Source organism: Solenopsis invicta, chromosome 2 (assembly GCF_016802725.1).
Source record: "Solenopsis invicta isolate M01_SB chromosome 2, UNIL_Sinv_3.0, whole genome shotgun sequence".
NCBI lineage: Eukaryota > Metazoa > Arthropoda > Insecta > Hymenoptera > Formicidae > Solenopsis > Solenopsis invicta.
Window position 1 is genome coordinate 2,512,971 of NC_052665.1, and position 25,859 is coordinate 2,538,829.

The window sequence follows — 25,859 nt, forward strand, 5'->3', positions numbered from 1 at the left end:
GCGTTGTTATCGTTACAATAAGAGTAGCTCTTAATCGAGAATTTAGCCCGTGCATTCTTTAGAATAGTGACAGTTGATGAGATACGATGCTCGTGGGGGCGCACGTAATCTTGTTAACTGATAGATAATCTCACGCGGAGTTGGCCTTTGCAAAATATTTAAAATAATAATAAAATGTTGATCTTTCCGTTTTATCTTTTTCCTTCTTTGCCAACTATTTATTAATATTTATTATCGTTTGCGAATTTAACAATCGGCAGTACTTTTTCGATCGGTGTATGATTGGAAAATAGAAGATCAAAGAATATCGTATGAATAAAAGAAATTGGTAGTGCCAAAAAAAAACACGTTTCTTGCATGCAGCTCTGATAAGAATTCTGATAGAACATAATCAAAGTAGCCTTGGGAGGAATTGCTCACGAAATGAATTCACGAAATTCATTATGCGAACTATGAATACCAATTTTACGTTCTGCAATTATGCCAACAGATGAGGGAACAGTTAATATGTATAAATAAAATACAGATTTAATGTTTGCGAAAGATATTTAATCGAGACTCTTAAAATTAATTAATATTTTTCTCGCGATAAGTTCTTTTTAATTTTTTAATCATCTATCGCTGTGTATGGATGACAAGCAATTAACGGATCTAAAAATTGTAAATTATTTGACGAAAATTGTATTATTCTATCTAGGAGGTTGTAAACATTGTGAATGTTTAATCGACCATTAGAGTAGAGTGCGTACACGTTGAACGGATATAACGATTGAAGCATCTCGCTAGGTTTTTAAATTGCAATTGGATTTGTGTCACTGCGTGCAGTCTATAACTCTCTAGGTTTCATAAATGTGTACTATTTCCGTACTCTATACCACTTTATAATCTTTTATTTTATCATACGCCTCTTAAAATATTACAAATGTTTCATACTGCTTGCGATTATCTTACTAACAAAGTAGAAAGAACAGTAGCAACATTGGAGACGAAACAAATACTGTAACTGACTTTCCGTAAGCGACACAACAGTATACATGCAACGTCTGTAGGATACAAAGTGTAGGAAATTCACCAAACTGTGCAGCTTGCGTTGCAGATGCTGTCGCCTCTCTTCTCCCTTTCTCTCTCTCCTTTTGTACTATTGCAACTTTGCGATTAGTGATTTGCCACATAATATATTTGCAGGTGAAAATTGACTGAATTTATTTCAAATTGATGAGTAGCGAAATTAAATGCGGAAGAATTTACCTTCGTATATACGTCATAGTTTTTTTATTTTTTATGACAATTTAAATAATTATTCGTGCGCCAAAGTGTACCTGAAACAAATTCAGTGGTCCTGCTCTACTTTACCGGTACAATTTTGCCTGAAGCACCTTCGCCCTTCTCTGTATAACTTCCGTATCCCGTAGACCGTCTTAAATTATGTAAGAAATAAACAGCGCAGACGTTGCGTTGGTCGCTACCGTGTATATACGCGCGTTTGCCTGCGAAACTTATACGTGCCTCTGTGATTAAACTGTGCTCCAGGTGTTCTAAAAGATTTTCGCCATTTTGCGCAGTATATATACCTCCGTATGTACCGCTCGGAAAAAGAACGCGGTGCATAATGTTGGCACGGAAATGACTTCACACACGTGAACTCGTTCAAATTGATGACTGATGCGACAAAGCTTTACGGTCGTGTTCGTGTGATTCGCGAGTGATAATTATATACTCGAAATTAATCATTGCTGTCGTAACGTATACATAAATAACGTTAAAGTCATAAATCACACGACACGATCGATATTTTACTTATAATGCGCGTCTATCGTTTCTTCGCCCTCTCTTCCTTTCTTCGAAGTTGATCGAAAGAAGAAAAGAGAAGAAGAATTTATCTCTCCTGCCAACAAGTATCCCTATAATGTCAATAAGGAATGCAGCGAGAGATAAAAAGAGGGACGATCTGATTTTATTCTTTTCTTATTAAATAGCTTTCTGTCTACTTCTGACTTTGATAGCGTTCACTCGCGACTAGCGACTTTGTGACGATTACATGTGCGAAATCTATCCTGATTTACATTTGAAAAGATGCCTTCTCGACCGAAAAGTCTCATTGTCGCGGAAGGCTACTTTGCATTCGAATTGTATGTCACTTTCAGTCTGTTCCGCGCCGGCCTTCCTCGAGTTCTTTCGCGTTATAAAACGAAGTAATGTTCTTGTGTATTTTCTTTCTGATTATTCCTCCGCTTTTGTCCGCAAAAAACACCGTCCGTCGTCTTTCAGACGGTAATATTTTCTCCAGAGTAACCTTGCATCAGGGAAAGATAACGTATTACCACGATGATTACGGTTACCCGTTTAGCTTCGCGGCGGCAATTCATTATTGGCAATATCGAAGTGCCGAAACGATTTATGAATGATGGGTTTATGCACTTTACTGACATACCTTTGCATATTCTAGCATGCGTAATCGACAAAATTGCGGTTAATGTACGTTCCACGGCCGTTGAATAAATTTTCCGAGCACGCGTAACAATTAAATTCACTCTGTGCGATAATATTAAAATTAAGCTCTTTGACGTATTTACACGTTGGCGCTCACAGGCTTTTATCGGGAATGACTTCCCAAAGCCTTTCATTTTGCGCCCGTGCGGCGCGGCGGCAAACGTAATCCCTCTAGCGCTTGCGTTTGGAGAACAAAGAATTTAAAATACGTGAAACAGTTTTAAATTACACTTGGCTTGATACCACGCTTTACCGGTATCTTTCTGCTTCTGAGAAAGCGTTACGCGTTACCTTAATGTCCAGGAATCAAGCGAAAACGTGCACCCCCCTTACGTAACCTCGGACAACGCGCGCGGCTCGCGCATAAGCTGGCCGGGGCAACTATTTTTCCGGGAATGGCACAGCCGGCCGCGGGCGCGCGTCATTCCACGGCAGAAAATTTCATTAGTACCGTGTTGTAGTATCCTCGGGTGATTTCCCGTTGTCGGTGGAGAAATATGAAAACACCGTGGACCTCCTATTGTCAGTCTTCGGTGCGGCGGCGAAAGGGAGAGACGGAAACGATGGCGACGGTGGAGGAAAATGCCTCGAGGTCGAGAGGATCCGCGTGGCTGTAAAGTAATATAAACGAGAGGATTATCGGCTAAGCTCTCTCCCTCCCGTGAGCATTAAATGCACTCTTTTTCCCTCACCTCTCCGTCCCCCGGCTATTCTCTGTCTTACGTTACCTGCCAGTTCTGTACCAAAGTTTCCAAGACTTTTCTCAGCCCACCCTTCCATCTCGCTCTCTCTCTTCCACCCTTAACGTCTGTCTTTCGTTCTTACGGCGCATCTGAGCCGGGCAATTTCGTAGGTTGGAGTTTTTGTCGGCAGTCTTTCAGCCGGACTTGAGTTATACTTGGGGAGGATATATCATAATTGATACGCGCGCTTTTCTCGCAAATGGAGCGATTTTCTATGCTACCACGTCTACATTTTCTTAGAAGAAATGATCTTGATGTCAACTTGTTCAAATAGTGCCTTGAATTTAAGTCAGCATTTCATTAATTCGAAAGACTAGAATAAAAGTATTAATTTACAAAAAAAAGAAAAATAATACTTTAATTGTAAGCTTGAATCTTAAATTTAAAGTTTACATAAAATTTAAATAGGTTAATGAGAGTATCGACGCGGATATTAAAGCGCAATTATGCAAATCAAATTAATACACTTTACTGAACAAAATTCATATTGTACGCTTCGATCAGGCACTATAAATGCGAGTATTCTCATCCGCCATTTTGATTTTAGCTGGGTGAACAAGTATAATACGACGTGAATGTAAATTTCCGAGTTTGCTCCACAGTAAAATTAAAAATTATTAATTATTTCACGAATTCATATCAAAAACGTGTGTAGAGACTGCTCGAAGGTTGCCACTTTGTTACCATGTCCCAAGGAACACATCGAGTAAAGAGAAAATAAGAACACTTTATTTTGATATTAACAAAGTCAAAATGATAATTTTTGATACAAAATTTGATTTGGTTCCAAAATTCAAGAATCAAAATAAAGTCATGTTGAACTTTCTCTTGATTCTTATGTGTTCCTTGGGGTACTACATACGAGGTGTGTTCAAAAAGTATCGCGAATTTTGTGTTTTTTCAAAAATTATTTATTTATTCATGAATATCTATTTTGTCCCCTTCAAAGTAAGCCCCATGAGATATTATACACTTGTGCCAACGGTTTTTCCAATCTTCGAAGCACTTCAAAAAATCATTTTTTTTTATCTTGTTCAGCTCCTCCTTCGATGCCGTCTTTATCTCGTCAAGCGTAGCGTAACGTCGTCCTTTCATGGGCCTCTTCAGTTTAGGGAACAAGAAAAAGTCACAGGGGGCCAGATCTGGGGAATACGGTGGCTGCGGCATCATTAGTGTGTTGTTTTTGGCCAAAAAGTCGCGCACAAGCAACGATGTGTGAGCAGAGGCGTTTGGTACGAATTTCGCGGCGACCCGTCTCATGCCCAAATCATTGATAAAAATCGAATGGCACGAGCCAATCGATATGTTTAGGTCCTCAGCAACTTCTCTAACGGTGATTCGACGATTGACCAATATCATTTTCTCCACTTCATTAATTTTTTCGTCTGTTGTTGAAGTGCTCGGGCGTCCGGCACGCTCTTCGTCGTTCACATCTTCTCGGCCTTCTGAGAACATTTTGTACCACCGATAAACGTTGCTTCGGTCCAAGGTAGCTTCTCCGTATGCCACAGTCAACATTCGGAATGCATCCGCGCACTTAATTTCGTTTTTCACACAAAATTTGATACAGGTTCTTTGATCCATTTTTTTGAATAGGTAAAAATCGAAGACGATCCAAAACACGTGCAAGCAAAGCAGCTGTCAACAATTAAGTGAACATTCAAAATGGCCGAGCTTGTCGGCATAAGTGAGAGACATGAGTACCAACATAACGCCACAAAAAGATCGAAATTCGAATATACGTAACCCGCGAAAATTCAAAATTCGCGATACTTTTTGAACACACCTCGTATAAGCTGTCAGCCAATGTGGAACCAAAATGACAGTTGAGAATACCTATGTTTATAGTGCCCTAGTTTCGAGTCTCTTTAACATTCTCCTCAGCAATGATGCAATTTTGACTACTTCCTCAGTTAGTTACGTCATTAAGTCACTTTCAGGGGTTGCCTGATCCGAAAAGCGGCAATCTTCGCTTAAATCGCATATTCAGAAAATCTTCGAATTACAAATAATATTTGTATAGTAAGTGACACAGAGTCGTTAGCGGTACGGAAAAGCCTGGAAAGTCATGGAAAAATTTCTTTATCTAGTCGCGTTGCCGAATTGAACTAGAAATCAATGAGAAAATTTTAAATTTTGTCACTTACTGTAATTTATTTAAAACAAAAACACAAGCACAACGCTCGAACAAGTATCGAAGACATCTGCTATCAATAGCATTAGTACATACCTCATGAAAGATGAAGTCAGTAGAACAAAAATATGGTGTTTTAAAACTTGGAAAAATCATGGAATTTTTTTTCTAATTCGCTAACAACTCTCTGTGACACATCGATGCAGCATCTTGAATTCAAGTTACGCACTGCAGCTTGTTCTCTTGCTCTCCCCAGAAAAATGCAAGACTTAAAAATTTCAATTAGTCTGACTTTTCAATTTTTCCGCGCAACGTGTGTTCTCGTAAATAGCCCAGGCTGATTATTTCAATACGAATAACGAGCTTTTAAAATAGCGGCGAGGCCACTGAAAAGTTTTGAGCGTAAAGTTCACGGCAAAAGGGCACGGAGTAGATAAATCTCGCGGCCTTTAACGGCATCTGGCGTGGGATTAATTTTCATAGGCACTCGCCGCCCTTTAGCCGGCGTTCCTTAAATTCCGAATGCGCGACCATAAATCTCGGCGAACGCGGCGCGCGAGGCGGGGGCGAAGTGAATTTTTCCCGGATGCTCATCGGTCGAAGGCCCTGTTTTCGTTTCACCGTGTTATCGAGAATTGATCGGACGAAAAAGTTATGGCGGCTGCAGGTGTATAAGATTAGGAATCCGCCGGCTACGTACTCGTCGAACTGAAACTTTCGTCAAGTCTGTAACGTAACGACGTCGTATACGATTCGCTCTGATACTCCTCACGGAAAGTAAGATAGGAAAGTAGTCGAGGACACGAGGCGATTCGTTACAGCGCACCTTTGTTCTATTATGTACCTATACGTGTGCACACGCGATTTCGCGTAACAGATAAATACGTCTGCTGCAACACTCGCCGTGTGTTTTGTACCTGCGCTTCTCCGCATTACAGAGATCGGAACTAGGATGCTGTACACAGAGAAAGATACATACCGTATTCAAGTGAAAATATTACTTATTTCAAGGGAATTTCTCTCGTAGTACTAAATTTATATCTGCAAAAATCTGTCATAAGTTCACCGTAAGCATTACATTTATTTAAAATATATTTTGAACCTTAGTAATTATAATCAAAGTAACTTCAATCAAACTTTAATCAAAAATATTAAGTTAAAAGAAAAATTTGATTTGCGTACTATTCTGACTTGCAATAAATAGCACCGTTATTGAATTGATCAGTTTGCTAGTACCATCATTATTAAATTGATTAATTTAATTTGACTATTTCTAGCTTCAGATTATGATTTTTTGAAGACCGACCGTGTCGACCGTTTGACGCAAGGTTATAAAAAAAAACTGAAAATATATTTAAGATGTACATATAAAATAATATAGGTATCAAAATCAATCTCGACCTAATTAACGCTTTTTTACTTATTTCTGTGATTACATTTAAACGACCTAGTTCATTATTATTGATTCTGATTTTTCTTCTAATAAAATTTTATAATATTCTTGAAAAAAATATAAATTTTTTTCTTTAGATACACTTGACGAGTTCTTCTAAAATTCAATGAGTATTTTAAGACTATTATCGAGAAATATTCTTTGTTAAAGGTAATGTTACTTAATAAAAGAAAGATTAAATGAAATAATCGCTATTTTTACCAGTAGAATAATTTTTTTTATGCAGAGTGGTATCAGCGGTATTAAATTAGAGCTTCACATGGATTTAACGAGAGTTTATTGAATTTAAAAGGCAGTTGTTACCGATATCCTAAAGTTTACACGGAACAAAAGTAATGTAATTTGCCGTCACTGCGCTGACTCTCGTAATCGCGAAAATTGAGCCAATATTAATTACGCTCTCGATAATGCTTGCAAATGAAAATTGACACGGCTAATAAATCTTCATAAAGGCAGGTCATGATTAATGTTTGCCATGAGTATACACTGCGTTGTTTTTCGTGGTCACGACAAGTCACAATGTGCAGCACATTGCTTAAAACAACGGGGGAAAAGCGCATGGTGCGCGCCCAGTTTCAGTATTTTTATATATTTTTTTTCGCAGAATAGTGGAAGCAGCCACAATTCTTTCCGCAAGCTTTAATTTATCTCGTGATAACCTTAGTGGTCGTTGGTGCGTGTGGTTGTCAGAGTTTCGTAGGCACCAACCGCCACGTGCGAATGCGAGGCCTGTGAAAAAGAAGGGCGCAATATCGCGGCTATATGAGGTGTACCCTCGCGAAGCTTTCCACCCTAATTTTTCTCTTCTTTTTTTTTGGAAAGTCCCTAGTTGCATGCACGGCGCAACCACTATTTCCACGAACTTTCTCCGGAATTACTTCCTCGCGCGCTCCCGTTTGCCTCCGGTCGCTACCTTGATTTGGAAATAATTATTGTAAGTTTCGACGAACAGTTTTGCAACAGCGTGTCAAGCTCGCCTTTTGTGTAACCATCAGAGTAAGCGTGACCGTAGACAGTCACGAGGAGCTACGATAAAAACGCAACAGATAAAAAGTTTGATAGCGATCTCGGGGCTTATAAATAGCAGTGTGCGGCACGTCTGATTTTGCGGTAAATTATCCGATTTAACAAAACGTAGTTACGGATATGAGCCGCGGGATATAATATTTTAGCAGTGTTAGTATATCGGATGCAACAGGAAAAAAAACAAAAAAAATCGATAATATTGTTGACTCTAAAAATGTTACTAAAAATTGTGTCCACAGTTGCATTTTTCCTCTTCCTTTTTTTGTTAGTCTCGTCTTTTTGTACCTCACTGAATATTGGAATTTGCCAGAGCCGCGATAACACGTCAATACTTGAAGAATAACAATTTTAATGTAGCACCTATACGGGCTGCATACTTCGCAATTCATATTGCGTGAAAGTATTGAAATATGGCCAATTTCACGTGTCATTTCTCTGTACTATCGACTGAATTTTGCATACGTTATTGATCGATGGCATTGGTGGCACATAAGCTGGTTAAGAAGTAGAGAAATTTATAATACACGCGATACATATGAGTCTTTTATACGATTTCAATTTTTGCTAGTTGTATTTTTAAAAAAAAGGTTCCAGATAACAAGCATTGGTTTCAGATATGACACATATTTTTCTGAAACTCTAGATTTTACAGATAAAGACCATTGCAGATAAAGACAGAAATCATTATTAATGAAATACTTAAATATTGAATAATACTTTATAAAACATTATGCATATGTAGCAGAGATGTGCGAACAGGGTTTTTGGATGTCGAATCGAATCGAATTTCATTTCTTTGTTTGAATTCAAAATCAAATTGAATTGGCAAAATTTCACTCAAATCGAATCGGATTAAATTAAAACAAATTGAATCATCGGCACGTAACTTTTAATTAACAACACAATTATTATTAAATTAAATGATAATATAAAAAAACAAAAGATTTTTTATTGTAAAATAATAATATTGATTATTTGATAGAAAATTATTTTAAATTACGATTTTATTTTTTATACACATCCCTACTCTCTAAGTCGGAATCATTATTCACTATGCATTATTCACTGAAAGACAGCTGAACAGCCTGATTTCAGTATACTTATAACTATATCAATCAGTGATGTATGCACTGCCTTTCAGTGATTACACTGATTAGTGAGATGAGTGATAATACACTGTTTCCGATCAGTGAAAGTCCCCCCCCCCCCCTTTTAAGCGGAATTACTGAAAGACAGTGACTAATCACTGACTGATCACAGTTATAAGTATAGCATTCTAAGATTTCACTGATTCAAATTTAGAGAGTATGTAAAGAAATGGAAGAGATGAATCAGAGCTTTAATTAGCGTTTGGAACGAAAAATTCAATTCTGAAAGATTCCCTCTCTCTTCTTCTTCCTTTTTTGGGGGGGATAATTTCTTATCTAGGAACTTACGTTTAGCTCGAGCAAAATCTCAATTAAGATCTTGGCTTAAACTTCTGTCGTTTAGAAGTAACGCGGCGCTTGCCCGCCGCAATCTATTTTCCCTTCGTTCAAAGAGCGATTTTTGCCCGAAATATCGTGGTCGCGCTGGTGAAGCCTAACAAGACATTATACGATTCGAGATAAGGCGGTCGGTTTGCTTATGCAGAGAGGCCCGAGCTAACCCAACAGCTTCATCACGGAAGGTGGTGATAAACGAGCCGGCCCGGGCCGGCTATACGTAACCCGAGCGCGCTTCTATGCGTTCTATTCGGGCCGAGACGTGGCCCCGTATCAGACCGACGGCCGACGGTCGACGACGGTTTAGCACGCTGTGTGCGGTGGCGGCGCGGGAACGATGGCCAAGCAACATCAGCAAAACCAACCGACGCGTCGGCACAGGCTGGCTGGAGAGGCCCTCCTCAGGCTTCCACTCGATTCAGCTTCCCTCGCCGCATTCGGCCGCGTGCACACCATTGCACGTGTGAGGATTGCATGTTGCGACGCGCGCGCGCTCGAACGCGCCGAATGATGGATCATCGGACTGACTGAATATTCCGGAACAGGCATTTTATCGTTATCGGGAGCGGGATAGAACAGTCTCGCAACGCGCGATAAAGCACGATCGCCGGCCGTTCACCTGTTTCCTCCCGCATTTCCTTCCAACTTTCTTTTGTGCTCTCCTCTCCGGTCGCCTCTCGGATCGCACCAGTAGATTTTACAATCGCTCGCATTATTCTGGTTGCAAACTGCATTTTCGTCTTGAATAGAAATCCATACGTGAAACTTAACTCCGCGTCTCGCGAGCTTTTATTCGGATCCCGTTCTATCGTTGCGCGGATCGCTCAATCGAGAAATATCTTATTACACTCACAAAAGGTTGATGAATTATTGCATTCGTAAGGATTTACTGTTCTCGAACTTATCATGCCGCGGGAAAATTAAATTCGGCCACTCGGCGAAAATATCGGAAAGAAATTAAGGAAATTGCGAGAACAGAAGCACGGTTTTACAAGAAAGTTGTTGTGAAACTTTCTTTATCTGTGTGCATTCGGTCTAATATTACATACAAATGATCGATAGAAATAATCTGATGATATTAAGTGAATAACGTGTAATTTACGTCAAAGAATTTATGCAGGGTAATTAGGTGCTTTCGTGAAAACGCATAGACAGACAGCGGCGCGTCTTGTGGCTCAGGTACGAGATACACGTATGTGTGTACGGACATGTAGCGCATTGCACGTGTCAGTTCAAATTTGCGAAACGTGTATGCTACTCACGACGGTGAATTCGGAGGCAGAGAAACGTATATATTCGCGCAGTCTGTCCCGAGGAAAATTCTGCGGAATAAAACCGCTCTGTAACGCTCTAGAATCGTATCATTTTGCAAAAAAAAGGGCATGATGTATGTAAATGTGGTAGTAAATGGAAATTTAAATCACAGGCTGATCCCAATACTTTGGATTCATGTCATTCGGTCATTGTATATGCATGTTTTGCACAGATTTTTGTATTCCTTTTTTTTTTCGATATAGGTCCACATTTTTTTTCAATTTTTCACACGACGTATAAAAACGTATCTCCACTGTAATTTGAAATATTAATTTTGGTTCACGTTACAGCTGTTATGTATCGCTACAGGATATTCCCGTGGAAGCCTTTTTGCTGTCACGCCTCAATTAGAAAAGGCTTATTGCGAGATAATGAGAATCTGTTTCAACGTTATCCATGATAAAGCGTTCTTTTGCACACGAACACACGGGGGAGGGGGGGGGGGGCTGCTGAATGCTTTAGTTAATTCGTGCATAGCGCAGCCTTGCGACTCAACTTGCTCAACTTACCGATGTATTTCATTGCGTGGCGTGTAAACATCGCGCGACTTGCATATTAAAGAAAGTCGAGCCGTTCGTAGCTAACGCCCACGTGCGACATCATTAGTAACTTAATATTAGTAGTTTCGCAGGACCGCTCCTTTTAAGCCTTCCCTGTGTACAGTGTTCTGCCAACGCATGCATATTCCCGCCAGCAGCGCGTCGTCGTGCACGGCACTTACGTAAACGTAAAACCGGCGCTATCGTGCCGGCACCTATAACGCTCAAAGGTGCACTTGCACAACATTCTCTTTGAAGCTGCCGTAGAAACTTTTCGCATTACAACATTAAACGCGGTAAAACAGTAGATCGAATTGCGATTGATAATGGCCGGCACTAATTACAGTAATCCTTGACCGAACTTCCGATTCCGCAATGAAATGGGGAGAAGGAAATAAGATACTTGCGCACGTTGATAACTGGCCGCGTAATAGAATCTAGAATGCTTTAAATCGATGTCTGTACTAAATTACAACCGATGTCCCTACTAAATTCTTACGTAAGATGGTGTTTTATGCTCGTAGTTTTTAATTAAATAAAAAGTTGAGAGATAAAATAAAATTAAAATAATTCAACGTAAATTAACCCTTTGTGTCTGACTTTTCTAGGCATAATTAGCGTGTAATTTACGTCTTATTGAAGACTTTATAGCTGTTGATTATAAATCTATACCATAGTCAAAATTAAATTGACAGATCCAAATAACGGATCAAAATGTGAATTATGTAAAATTTTTTTAGATTTGAATGTATGAAACTCATATTCTAGCGATTTTTGGACTTGCTGGTTTGAAATATCAGTTGTTTCCATATTTCCTCATTAACTGTTTTTCTATTTCTTTATCAGTTTTTCATTTACATTGTGTCAGCTACTTAATTAGATCTAACATGTTAAATTTGAAAATGTCGATTTTAGATTCATAATCAGCAACTTGAAAAATCTTTGAAAGTTTTATTCAAATCCAATAGTATTAAATTTAGCATTTTATTTTACTATATTAGCCGTTATTTTTAATTTTGGAATTTTTACTGCAGATTCGTCATCAGCGATCTTAAAAAGCTGTATCTGGATCACATAAGATCTACTTAATCTTTTATCGTTTTAGAAAGTCTATTTGTGGAAATATTAGAGTAAATTAAATGAGAACAAGATCTTTTTTTGCAATCTCTCCTAAAAATAAGATACGTCTTTCACATATAAAATATTTATAAATAGATAAAATTTTAACATTCACACGTCAAGTTTTATTACTTGTAAATATAATAAGGTCGAATTAAAAATAAATTGAAAATGACAAAAATTTTTTGTTATCTTCTAAATCAGTTTTAAAATGATTATTAATTGAAACTGCTTAGAATTTGCTTTAATCTTTAACATCACGATTATTTTTAGTTTAGTTTTTAATTAATTTTTTAATGCTTGGAACATTTTGGTCATTTGGATGCAATTTTAACTTCTCTAAAGTTAACAGTATTGAAAATCGTTATCCTCTGGTATAATTTTAACACGTAACATACAAATAACGATGGCCATAAAAGACTTTATTTAATGAATATTATTTCTAAAAAATATATAACTGTTCCAAACAATCAATATAAATATTTATTATTTTCTATACTTACGAATTAAATAATATATTTCAATATATCGTAAAATATATCGACATATAATAAAATTTGCCGTAAATTTTTATAAAATATGACTCATGCCTCCATTTTGTCACAAGTTTTTGTTACACTAAACAGATGTGTTGCTATCGATTCTAACTCTCCAGTCCTTCTTTATCTATTTCTTATGATATATTTTTAAAAAATATACTTTAGGTATGACGCTCATTTTTAAGCTCGTTTTGTAAATTCAAAAGTAGGTCTTATTATTGGATCTCATTTGGCTCAAGTACCTTATACCACCTTACACTTTACATGTGAATACAAAATTTAGCATTTTAGTCCGTCCGTCCCATTGAATCCGCCATTTTGAAATAAATTTGCTATATTTTTTTTTTATATAGCTGTTATGTTGACTTTTAAAATGAGCCTAGAAAAAATTCGCTATTTTAACTTTTATAGAAGATACGTGTATTTTTCACTTTTCTCTCATTTTACGAGTATTTGACGATATGCTGATCGTCAAGGGATATCAAGAGGTGAAACTCACAAGGATATTAATATTTCGTGAACAGTCTCATCCTTCTTCTTTAAAATGAGTCTAGAAAGTTTTTTTTTATTTTTTTTGTGGAGAATATAAATTTTTGAAGGACCACTAGATACGAGAGGTTAAAAAAACTAACAAAGAAGAAATAAGGGGATACTTAAAAATCATGTGTGAGTGCTTTGTAAGTAATAAGTTTTAACGCGCCCTTGTAATCCGTGACATCCCCAACAACAAGATAATGCGCAATAATTTTGAAAAATTCTTTAAAACGGACGTTTTAAATTCTTTAAAGATTCCGTGGTACGTTTAACGAACGTACCAGTGACGGCGATTGATGCAGAAGTGGATCCCGTTTATCGTTTATCGCGCGCATTTCGGCGCTAAGTTCCAGTCCAAGTTTAACTGCTTGCTCGAGCACCAAGCTCGCGTGGAATATGGATTCGAGTCCTCGATCGTAAGCGAGCCTCAAACTTTAGGTGGTTAGATACCTACCCCTTTGAGGGATACTTACGCTGCAACTTCCCTCCGTCGTTCAAAGGACGTACACAAGGCTGCCGCGATTTCAAGTATTCATCGTGAGTTCACCGACCTTCGAAATATCTCGCGGCAGCGGGTAATCAGCTTCTTTTATTTAGACTGTTCTGTAATCCGCCTCTCTTCGCGCGCGCGCGCGCGCGTACCACAAAAAGACATTTCGGTCGTATTTTCTCCCAGGCTTCCGTTTTCATTCGTTTGTGCGCCGTCTATTCGCCCTCATTTTAGCTACGCTTATCCAACTAGAACTGGCGCCTTACAAAAATCGTTGAAGCGGAGAGCGTGAAATTTGAATATCCTCTAACGACGTCTCCCAGGAAAATGCGAAGATACTCCGAGATACAACTTTCCCTGGGTAATTTTTTTTTCTCGTTTTTAATTTACACGCGTTTTTATGGATTTCTCGTTTAAGTTGCGCGATTTATACGTGACTCTCGTCCTGATGCTCTAAATCTATCTCCTTCAATTATCTCGTAATTCTTTATTTGCCTCAATTAGCCTCGTGTACGAAGGAAATTGTGAGATACAACGTGTTACATACTATCTCGTAACAAATCTAATCTCACCGGGAGCGATAACATCAATAATTCTGTCTTTTCTCATAGCTATCATTTTTCATTCCTGATTCGCGTTTCTTTATTCCTTCTTTTCTCGCGCGAACAATAAAAATTACGCATCAACCACCTATCATGAGAGAAAAACGGCTTGGCTTAACGCCAGATGCATCTCCGTGATTCTGGGGCAAATCAAATATATTTTTCTTCCATTGCATTCTCCGTAGTTTTAAAATAATTCATCTAACACGAAAATGATATAATAATAAGTCGGAGATTGTATCACACTTTTATTAATGTAGAAAATTTTCTGACAAAAATAAGCCTTTTTTCTCTCTTGCACTCGCATGACTGTAAGATGAAGTATTTATTGAACTTTTGAAGCAAGGACCTCCGCATCTGCCTTTGATACGATTTTGATTTCCCGTTTATCTGTTTTGTGTGTACACGGTGTAAAATCAAATGTTGCTTTGCAAGTATAAATTTCAAACTACCAAGTTAAATTTTGCAAGGCGCTTTATCACCGGAGAAGTTGAAACTTAACAACTTTGCTCAACATGTTCTTCATGTTGATCCTCTAATAAGTTATTTAAACAATTGTTAAGATCATTACTGCATGTAATGATCTTACCTTTTTCCGTGCTATAAAAAAGATAAATCAAGGATGATGAATATTTCGTAAAAAAAAAATACGTACGTTGATTATATAATATATTAATGTAATCCAATAAATGCGATTGCCAGGCGCTAGAAGTCGTTGGCCAGGCTGCTGTTTGCGAATTGATGTTCTTTCCAAGGTTGGCGATCTCAGATAAATGTATAAATATTGATGCTCCGCAACCGGGCCGAAGTTGGACGAAAGTTTTATATACACACGCCAAAGAAGCGGACAGGGAAGGTACACGGTCCCGTCGCGGAAGAACTTTGGGTGAAATATCCTTCCATGCAAAGTGCAGAGACATAAATTGCATCGAGGCTCCTGCATTGCCGAAGATACGGCGAGCAAAGTCAGTTCCGACATTGGCGTACATGCAGTGCCATCAGACCGATTGCATTATGAGAAACTATTCCAAACACGGAATTTCTAAGGTACTTGTTAGATTAGTGCCAAGAAAAGGCACGATCGTTTCGCGGGACATTTCCAGATTAAATGTCAGGTAGGAAATCAATCGAACCGTTTATTTATCTTTACGTTGGATCGCTCTTTTACTGTTTACATAATTTAATATTCATAGCGGCGTTCTTTTCAAGATTGATTTATTGTACTGGAAAAATGTTATAATAAATACACGAAAAGTAATATTTTCGTCGGAATTATATTTGAAACAAAAATCAGCCGATAAAATAATTAATGTTAATTTGCACATTCTTTCCAAGATTAATTTATTGAGAAAAGTGTTATAATAAATGCATGAAAAGCTATATTTTCGTCAGAATTATATTTAAAATAAAAATCAGTATGCATAATAATTAATGTTTTAATTTGCAGATTCTTTACAAAATTGATTTACCGCGCTGAAAAAAATGTATTATGAATTCACGAAAAATTTATATTTTCGTCGTGATTATATTTAAAACAAAAATCAACCTGTAGAATAATCAATGTTAATTTGCATATTCGAAAAGAATTTAATTTAATAATTTGATTTTTTTTACAATAAACGATAATAATTTTTCTGGACCGCACTTTCTTACTGTCTGTGCGAAAAGAAAAATTGAATTGCACAGGTTCCAATAGTACAGTTCGCGAAAAATGACGAGTATCGTACGGACCGTACGGTCGGTATTTCTACGAAACAACCCCCTTGTGCAATATTACTAAAACAAACGCAACCTCACGGAAATTGTTTCCAAAAACGGTGCACAATGTATTTTGTATAATATCACTGTGCTTATTCTTACGCTTGCACTTCCGCAAAAATTGAAGTATTCCGTCTTCTCGTAACCGTTTTCATTATTTCCATGTGTAGTAGTTAGTTTACAATATTAAATAAATTTCGTATATCAATCACGTAACGAAATCATTTAATTTTAGAAAGTTATTAATATTTGATAATTAATGTAACACGCAAGATTTTTATACATCTCATATTTTTATTAACAAAATTAATAACTAACTTAAATCGCATTAAGGTGGATGGAGGGAAAGATTTGCGGATTGTGTACTCAATTGTACGTGCGATAGTAATCTAGAGTTAATTAATAAAATCTTTTCATCACGAGACTAAACTAACCATCTAATTAATTTATTTTTAATTAATGGCATTCTCCGTTATCCATTTGCGCATCCTGTATGTACGCCTCGATTACCTTCAGTTGGAGCGAAATATTCTCACTCTCGACTTATTTAATTCTCCATGACGTATACGAAAAACGAGATACAACGAACTTTTTGCACTGGCAATCTTGTTTTCAATTCAATTGGCGTTTTGTAAACACCGCATAAAAAAATTGCGCAAAATACCTTTGCTGGTTTGTCGCGCACTCGTGTCCAATGCCAAGCAAGCAGCATTTTTAATTCACGAGTTTAAGAGGTAACCACGTAGGCGATACGTAGCAGCTTCGTGTCTGCAGTCTCGTATACTCTAAAATAGAATCGTCGGCAAATCCGCTATTCGAGAAATTTCACGCTCGTTTCACACTCTTACACTTTTCACCGTACCGTAGTTCGGCATCATCAACTAGAGATGGTCGCGAATAGCTGGAGAAAATTACGTGCAGCCTTCTGCAAGCTCCTACATAGCGAAATACGGACTTAATCTTCTGTTTCTTGAGAGAAAAATATTAACACATGCACTGGTTTATATATAATTTTTCAATTTTCACGTTTTCACATTCCTCGTACCTGAATATTCACTGTCAGTTTAAACGGCAAATTGCTCTCGTTGGTAAAATTTAACTCTATATTAGGGCATCGTTAGAGTTTTGAATTTATAAAGCTCAAAAGCTTATGTTGGTAATTTGTGTATTCGAAGGCGTGACATTTGAATTTATCTCGCTACTCAAACAGTGAGTAAGGAAGAGATAGTGGAAGAGCGAAAGGGTGACAGAAGGGTGAGAGAGAGAGAGAGAGAGAGAGAGAGGGAGAGAGAGGGAGATTTGGGTGAGAACCTATGCATACAAGGCGGTCCGTGCAAAGGTCCAAACACGTACGTACTCTACAGGGTAAATGTTTAATACAAGCCTGCGGAGCAAGATGTAAAGTGGTACCTGGGGAATGCAACCTGGACTTTGGAAGAGAATCTAGTGCGTTTCGCACACGTGTAACCATCTCTCCATTATATATGTTTGATAGCTATACCTTTCCTTAGCAACGCAGTGATATCGCGGGAAATTTTGGAGGTCCTGCGCTAAGTGTGTAGCCACGGTAAAAAAAAAAACCGTAAAAAGTTAAAGTAGCAAAACAGATGAAATCGAAAGAGGTACGATCGTCTTCCTTTCTAAGGAAGTGATGAACTAGTTATCAGTCGATTTGCACGCTTGACGCGCATTAACCGTCAAGCGTAAGGCTAAAGTTGGGAGAGGTGTTAGAGCGCTTCTTTCGCTTGTGAAACTATTCACGTTTCTAACACTCGCTTTTACACGTCACGAACGCGTCTCGCAGCCGTAACTCTTCAAGCGCTCTCATCGGCAGAAACGACGAACTCGTGAAAGTCCTGCGACGTACCATTAATTGGCGTTCAACCATCGACGTAACATTCTCTTCGTAACGATCCCTCTTCTTCTGTCACAAAAGACTCACGCTCACCCTTAACGACGGAGCAAGTCCTGATCTCGTCACGCGAGATGTTCGCATCAAAGCATACAAAGTAGCGCGGCCCCGCATCATGCCCGTATTTATCTCGAAGGAGCCTCACTGGGTCGCGGTTTCGGTATTTTATTAAGAGATAGAAGCCTTTAAGTATCCTCCGGGTCGCATTAAAGGGACGCGCTAGTATTACGCAGAAGAACTGTGCACTTAGACACTTCAGACATACGTTCTGCATCAATTTTGTTCCTATTAATAGCAGCAACGGGCGCGCGTTACGCTTCATCATTCGCCAACTGCTGCCTTTGGTGATATTCACATTCTGTTTGCCTTCAAGTTCGGCCTCTGCTCTCCTTTGATTAAGTATTTCGGTACGGAGATAGCGGGAGTCAAGAATTGCCTGGCGCGGTGAATTCGGGCTCGGAAAGTAGGTGGAGTACCGTAGGAAACGAACCAAGTAATCGTGCGAGCTCGCCTTGCTCGTTTTAGTCAGCTTCTCGTGTTGCGCGGACGGTGAGGCGTATATACGGAAAGATTGGATATCTTGCCATTTTCTTGGACTCTCTCTGTCTGGGTCAACGTTTCGAATCGAAAAGATTCCCCCGGAGCTACTTGATTTCGCGTGGCTCCGGCGACACGCATTTGCTCTTTAAAATAGATATATATTCCCACCGTCTCACGCGGCATGTGTATCCATTGCGCGAGATAATGATAAATTGATAGTACGGACAGTACCGTGACATAAGAGTCCTTTCGCGAGGTAGCTTTTACCTTATCCTCGGAGAGAGCAAGAGATAAGTATCACTATAATATTACGTCGCACAATATTACATTTCTCTCATTTCTTTTTTGCCTCCACCTCTCCATTTCCGTTTAATTTGCTCTCGCCCGGCGAGAGGGGCGGAACTAACACAGGATGAAAAATCAACACACGGGGTAAAAATAAATCAAGTACGGAGCACATGTAAATTGTTCTGTCAATGGTGCGCGAGGATAAACGGTAAAACACTGCACTTTTATCCGTGAGCCTTTTCTTTTGAAGTTCGCGTCACAATCGCGATTCCCGTTATTCCCGATATTAATCCGAGCGAGATCCGAAATCAAATCATTTATACGCGCGTCGCAATGTATCAGCCCGCGTGATAACTCGATTTAAGTGACTTCCGTTATATCCGGATACCGATCTGGATTTCTCACCTCTTTGCGCGCGCGGCGCGCGCATTTGCGCTGGTTACAGCTCAATTATTTCACCGCAACCTCTGACTGTTCGAGCGTTAAACGAATTCACGCGTGCATACATACAGAGAGAGAGAGAGAGAGAGAGAGAGAGAGAGGGGGGCGTAATGGTGAAGTGGCGCTATGATCTCGAGAGTGTTATACGACTTTATGCGCTAATCATACTCGTAGCGCGATCGATTATCTAATACAGCTAAAGTTCTACCGACGTCCTTTGTGTAACGTTTCTGCGTTAGATCAGAACACGATGTACGTACAATCGTACGATAAATGAGCTTCGCCAAGCGTGATGAAGATGAGCCAAGAGCGAACGTCGTGGTGCGTAGCGATAAATCGATAATTTCAAGGCTTACCGTCACGGTGAAATTTTTAATGACATTAAAAGGCAGCTTTCTGCTTTGTGCTTGACAATAAAACCGAAGAAACCTCAACACAGCCCGTTATATTCGTAACATGTTCATGAAAATTCAATGGGCTGTAACAACGTGGGTGTACAGTAATAAAGCTGGGCCGTGTAACGACACTGCCATTAAATGGCATTGCGGTCGTGAATACTGTGCCACACGATGCGAGACTAGACTCTATTATTCGAGTTAAAAATTATTGCTACCGGGCTTTCTCCCGGGATGTAAGAAAACGTATGATTACCTCGCCATAATTACGTCATAAAAGATGACACCGCGCTGTGTCACGGTAGATTCATACATGATCGCGAAACCGTGGCAAGGTTTTGCAAGTTAATGACATTCCGTGTAATCGATTACTCAGCATATCGCGGGGCGTTTAATCAGGTGAGGTGACTCAACGATCCACGGTGAAAATTATTAATCTCTTTACGTGAGGGCTTTACTTGTCGCGGACTTCAGCTTTAAACATTGCCGATGTCGTTAAACTGATATCAACGCGTATAATAATTATTTAAATACATAAATTATTTAAATTACGTAAACCTCAAAGCAAACTGTAGGATAGGAAATTGATATTAACAAAGATTTCGCGAATTATTCTTGCATTCGAAAATAATCTCCTCCAAATAAATATTTATAATATTTAATTAACGATATTGAACAGTGAAATATCGTTGAGGTGTGGAGTATTAAAATCTGTCTGAGGCTAATATAATCATAATGTTTAAAACGTTGATTGAGAAGTAACGTTTTTCATTTCACACACGAGTTTCAAGACGGTCCCTGATTTTGTAACGGAAATTCGTCGACTTACTTCGTCTAATAGAGAGGGGCACGAGATTTTCGTGTAACCGTTAATTAAGATATCAATCTGCGCGCCGCGAAATATAGGCCGGCAATAGTAGGGCGTCCGACAGATACGATCTGGAAACTCGGCCACATCTTTTCAAAGACGTCGTGCTGCGGAGCAAAACGAAAGACATCGATTCGCCGTGGCGGTGCATACATGCACCACTGCAATTCCGGTAGAACGCCGAGGCAAGAAAGACAGACATAGAGGAAGAGAGAGGGGGAGAGAGATAGGGATAATAAATATCGCTTTGCAATCCGTAGTTTCGAGACTACATTGTACGGACTGCATTGTGCAAACTATTCGCGCAGGCGTGTCGGAGGTTGAGCGTCGGCGTGATCGACATTCCGAGCCCGAGACGAAATTGGGCCCCGCGGCCCGTGCCGTTAGGCAGGTAGGTAGACAGCTCCCGGGTATTTCTGCGAATGCGTCTGCGATTACTGCACCTCTCGTACTGCGAACCGCAGGGATTCCGCATCGCGACTCCTTATTACATTCGGCATTCTCGACGTTACGGCCAACGTTGTTGGTGCGGTCGTGCAAGCAAGTGAGTTTGCGCGCTTGCCGTGCAGAGGTGACCGCGAGACGACGAGCACTTTTCCCGAAATAGCATACTTCCGCCGGGGCGTCCGGGAGTCCGCACAGAAGAAGCTTATCGCGCCGGATAGAAGGTAGAAGTTACTTTTGCATATTCTTGCGCCGCCGCGACAAGAGAGAACTGTGGTAATGCACGGGAATAGAGAATGAGCATCGTAAATCTTACCTACCGAGTGACTTTTCGGGCTTTTATTTCTTAATCTGAAAAGAGAGAGAGAGAGAGAACCCGCATGTACCTGTCTCTTAAGTACATATCTCGTTGCATAATCTTCTATTGTTTGATTTTATGATTCTGGCCAAGTATCGATATCCGGTGTGTACTCCTTTTTTTAAGTACTTCTCTTAACTGCTCTCCGCTTCTCCAGCTCACTCCGATGTAATTTATCTTGCTGTGATTATATCTGGATCGCATCCCATTGTTGCCGGGATCTGGGCTACGTTGATTTATTCCGGACGACTCTGGCACACGATCAGTTATGTAACGTAAATTAGTTTAAATTGTATAGACGTCTATTGTCGATCTGATTTTACACGTCCCTTTATGACGTTCCTTCTTCGTCTCTGAAAAAAAAGCTCGTTTGTATGCCATAATTTTGCGTGAGGAAAATCGATCTTGTCTTTGAATATGCAAATACTCATCCTTGTCGTAGAGATAATTAACTATTCTACTTGCGACGTCGGAGTATTTCGATCCCTTCTTGGCTACAAACTTCATTCCTTGTGATATATATATATATATAATGACATTTGAGTTCTGAATATAATTACCTAACTTCCACCATCTACCTGTAAACCATCACGATTGACGATCAGCGTGCTTCCGCAAACTCAGTCTGATTACGTAGACAATAGTTATTCGGTCCTGTCCGAGACGTGCTTATCGAATCGCAACTTTTCTACACCTCCAAGTGTTATGTATGGCGCGACGCGCACCCTTACTGCGGTCAACGAAGGAAACGTACGTGACGGAATATGTGCCATGGGGCTTATGTTCTTCCTAGCTGGCGGAGACAGAGTGCCACACGCGAGAACACTAATCCTAAAATACACGTGTCACCGTTGTCTGTCATTTACGGAAAACGCACACGCAAGCGGACGGATTTGAAAATGCGAGAGAGGCACGCGATAGAGCACGTTTTCCGTATCGCGACGTTGGCCGCTCTAAGCAACATTTCTCTCCCTGAACTGCCTAGAATCTCCGCAAAATTCGCCAACGCGGTGGCGAACTTCTGCTATAATGGATGGCGTCGCAATTTCTCACGACTATTGCCACGAAGGCGGATTAATTTACGTTTCTCGCGCCCATTCGTTCCATTTGCGCGAATTATCAAGCGGAGGTACGAAAATTCCCATTACAAGCAATTATCCCCTTTTGTCTACTTTTTTTTTTGCTCTCTCTTTCTCTCTTCGTTCTCGTCCCCCTTCCTCTCTCCTCGTCATTTTTTTTTTTTTTTTTTTTTTTTTTACGAAGTTCGTAAAACTAGTGCGTGCTGTACTCGGTCACTTGTTCATCGAATTAACGCTCCATTATGTAAAGCGACGAATTTCCACGCTGCTGTTACACGGCTTTCGCAATTACGCAAAGTACACCGCGTATCAACTGGATATTCCTCGCTGTTATAAAACGCCATTTCGGGTGTTGGCACGTTCATTCTGAAATACAGATTTTAAAATTTGCATGGTCGTACACGCAAAGCTACCAGAGCTACGAAGCGAGGAACTCGCTATTTAAGTCCAGCCTATTTTTCCTCACGCATATACGATGAACGAAAAATGTACGAACTGCTAGCAGGTTCTCGTAGAACTCGATTACAAAGCGAAGAACTCTGCTTTTCTCACTTGCAATAGTACATCACGCGCAGATGTTGAAACGATGAAAACACGTGGGCTGAAAAAAAAGTGCACTTAAAAATTTATTTGTGAGATACAATGTTTATTTTACTAAAATAAATCATTTTTTGAATACAGTGAAATAAATAAGAAAAAAATTAATAAGAAAAATATATTTTTCAAAAATATTCCGTCATTTTAATCAAAATTTTTTTTTAAACAAAAATGTAAGAAGAAAAATATAAGAAGAAAGTCACAGGTATATTTCTGAATATTTCGATTTTTTTTCCTCAGTGTACATGAAAGAAAATGAAGTTCTAATTAAAAAAATACATAATTACGCGAGTACATATTTTGAATTAATTACGCAGAATATCTGCGGAATAAAAACTTCTTGAATTAAGAGATTTTCAGAGTGTTTACTATTGAGAAAAACCAGAAAGACCTGCTAGTTTCACGGAATTTCTTTTTTATCTTTACAAATCATGGACTTTCATTGGGTTTTATTAATACGGAGATATTTTTGGAATTTTATTTTTAAATTTAAGTTACATTTTTTTTAGTATTTTTTCTTATTAATGCAAAATATCGACAACCTACGTTAGTAATAAATATGACATACAGACATCTACATTTACGTACATTCTCGTGTAACTCGTGAGTTTTTATAAAAATAAGTCAGACGATAATGCATCGTTTCAAATTGACGTTTTGTTTATTCAAATTTGAAATTGATACTTCCGATGAGTTAAATCCGTGTATTAAATCCAGACAGATCGTTATTACTATTTAGTTCATATTGTTTTTTTTTAGTACTTTTTAAATTTAAGACTCAAATGGCTTATTTTCTTTGTATATAATATAATTAAGGAACATTAAAAGATGTAACAATAAATTGATTTCGAAGCTACATAAAAAATTTTTTTCTAATCTTATCTGGAGTTTTGAATAAAAGTCCTAAAAAATTCGAAAATTCTTTCTCTCTCTCTCTCTCTCTCTCACACACACACACACATAGGGAAATCTTTTGCGAACTTTGAATGAACACTTGGAGGTATCTGTTTTGTTCGTAATTATTCGAGTAAAGTAAGAGTAGCGCAAATTTCGACAGTTATTAATGCTTCATTAATACAGATTGGATGTATTTCGTGTCACGAGTAAGAAACTCCGAGGCTCTTTATTACGGGAAACGTTAGACCACTGAGGCGACGGATGAGGTAATTAAGGAAACCGTTAACTGCAAAATCCGATTTATCTGCGACGATTGGCTTCGAAGTTCGGCAACGAGGCAAATGTTCCCGGAGTTTCAATCAGCTCTTCTTAGAATAGGTATTTTGCAGCCCTAAGACGTTCAGAATGCGATTATAATAAATTCTTGACTGAAAGTCGCCAAAGTACCCAAATCCTCTTTTCGCGATAATAGTCGAAAGAAAGTGGGGAGAAGGGGAAAAAATAGTTTTTTTTGCACTGTACACTATAGATTACTATGTCACGGTAGCTTGCATTTCAGAGGCATTGAAATTGCGATTTGCATGTAAAACGAAATGCGTTTTTTTCTCATATTTACGAGGGGATGGTACTTCAATATTCTTTGCTGAAATATCGGATATTCCGCTAATATTCATCTTTTTTTATCCGACGATTATGAAAGCTTTACACGTAAGCTTAATGAGAGCGAATCGACAAAGGTGTTATAATTAGAGTGCTTCGTATTTGTAAATGCGAAAAGATGTAATGCAAAATGCAAAGCTGTTGTACCACTTCATAATTATAATACATTAAAAAAAATTTTTTTTTTGTATATATAATTTTGTTTTACTCTCTAACGTTACTTTTCTTCTGAATTGCAGGTGATTGTCTGAGCCATGTTCGAACGGACCTACGAACAGGTACGTTAAAGTTCCATTCAAACTTATTAGAACGTTTCGAAACGTACGTCCGTCGTATGAAATCTATGACGATAAATGTAAAGCATTGGTTATGCACCACTGTGTATTACTATATAATATTGGAAGGATTGCCGACAATATGCCGCAATATGCACACGTCGCTTACTTTTCGATTTCCGTTTAAAAAAAAAATTGAAATGCAATTCTCCTTTATGACGTTATATGCTCGTATTGTCGTCAATGTAAACCGCTCAACGTGACGGGCCCTATTTGTCCCGGGAATATTTTCGTTGTTTGGCAAAATGTAATTTCCTTGCGGCAAGGGCCACGGAGCGGCGCTTTGGAAAAGAAACAAAACGAAAAAAAAAAAAACAAAATATCGAATGCGAATAATTCAAATGTCATTTCTCAGTCGGATTTGTCGGTTCGGTGCCCGCATGCTGCCAGACAATATATCCGATAAAGTGCCGAAAGCAATCGCCGTCACCCACTCGGCGTAAAAAAAAGCTTATTTATGGAGCACTCGTCGATATCCGGCCTAACGTTGATTGTCACCCCAGCACCCTTATACCGTCACAGTTTCCTATTGTGATGGACGTAAACGATGATCCATACCGTACGGATTGTTAACTACGGATCGTTCCTTCTCCCGAATTTGGGGCGCGCTCGCTTTCGTGAAAATATTTCCGTTGCGTGCAGAAGAATGCATCTGTCCATCCCGCAAAATTATACCTTGCGATACATAGCGAATGGTATCGCGCATCAGCAAAACAACCGCTAGTGGTGCTGGTGATTTAATTAAATTGTCTGTTTTCCGGCAACATGTAATTGAAATGCAACTTTTAGAACGTCAATATACAACAAATGTACATGCACA

The 25,859-nt window shown here is 38.8% G+C and overlaps 1 protein-coding gene across 1 annotated transcript in view; it reads left to right on the plus strand.

Annotated features, from left to right (window-relative positions):
* Nucleotides 1-25,859, plus strand: part of LOC105196465 (slit homolog 3 protein) — a 241,387-nt gene that overhangs the window by 101,473 nt on the left and 114,055 nt on the right. The window contains 1 exon segment of the mRNA XM_039446081.1: nt 24,944-24,982. The gene's annotated coding sequence lies outside the window, so the exon portion shown is untranslated.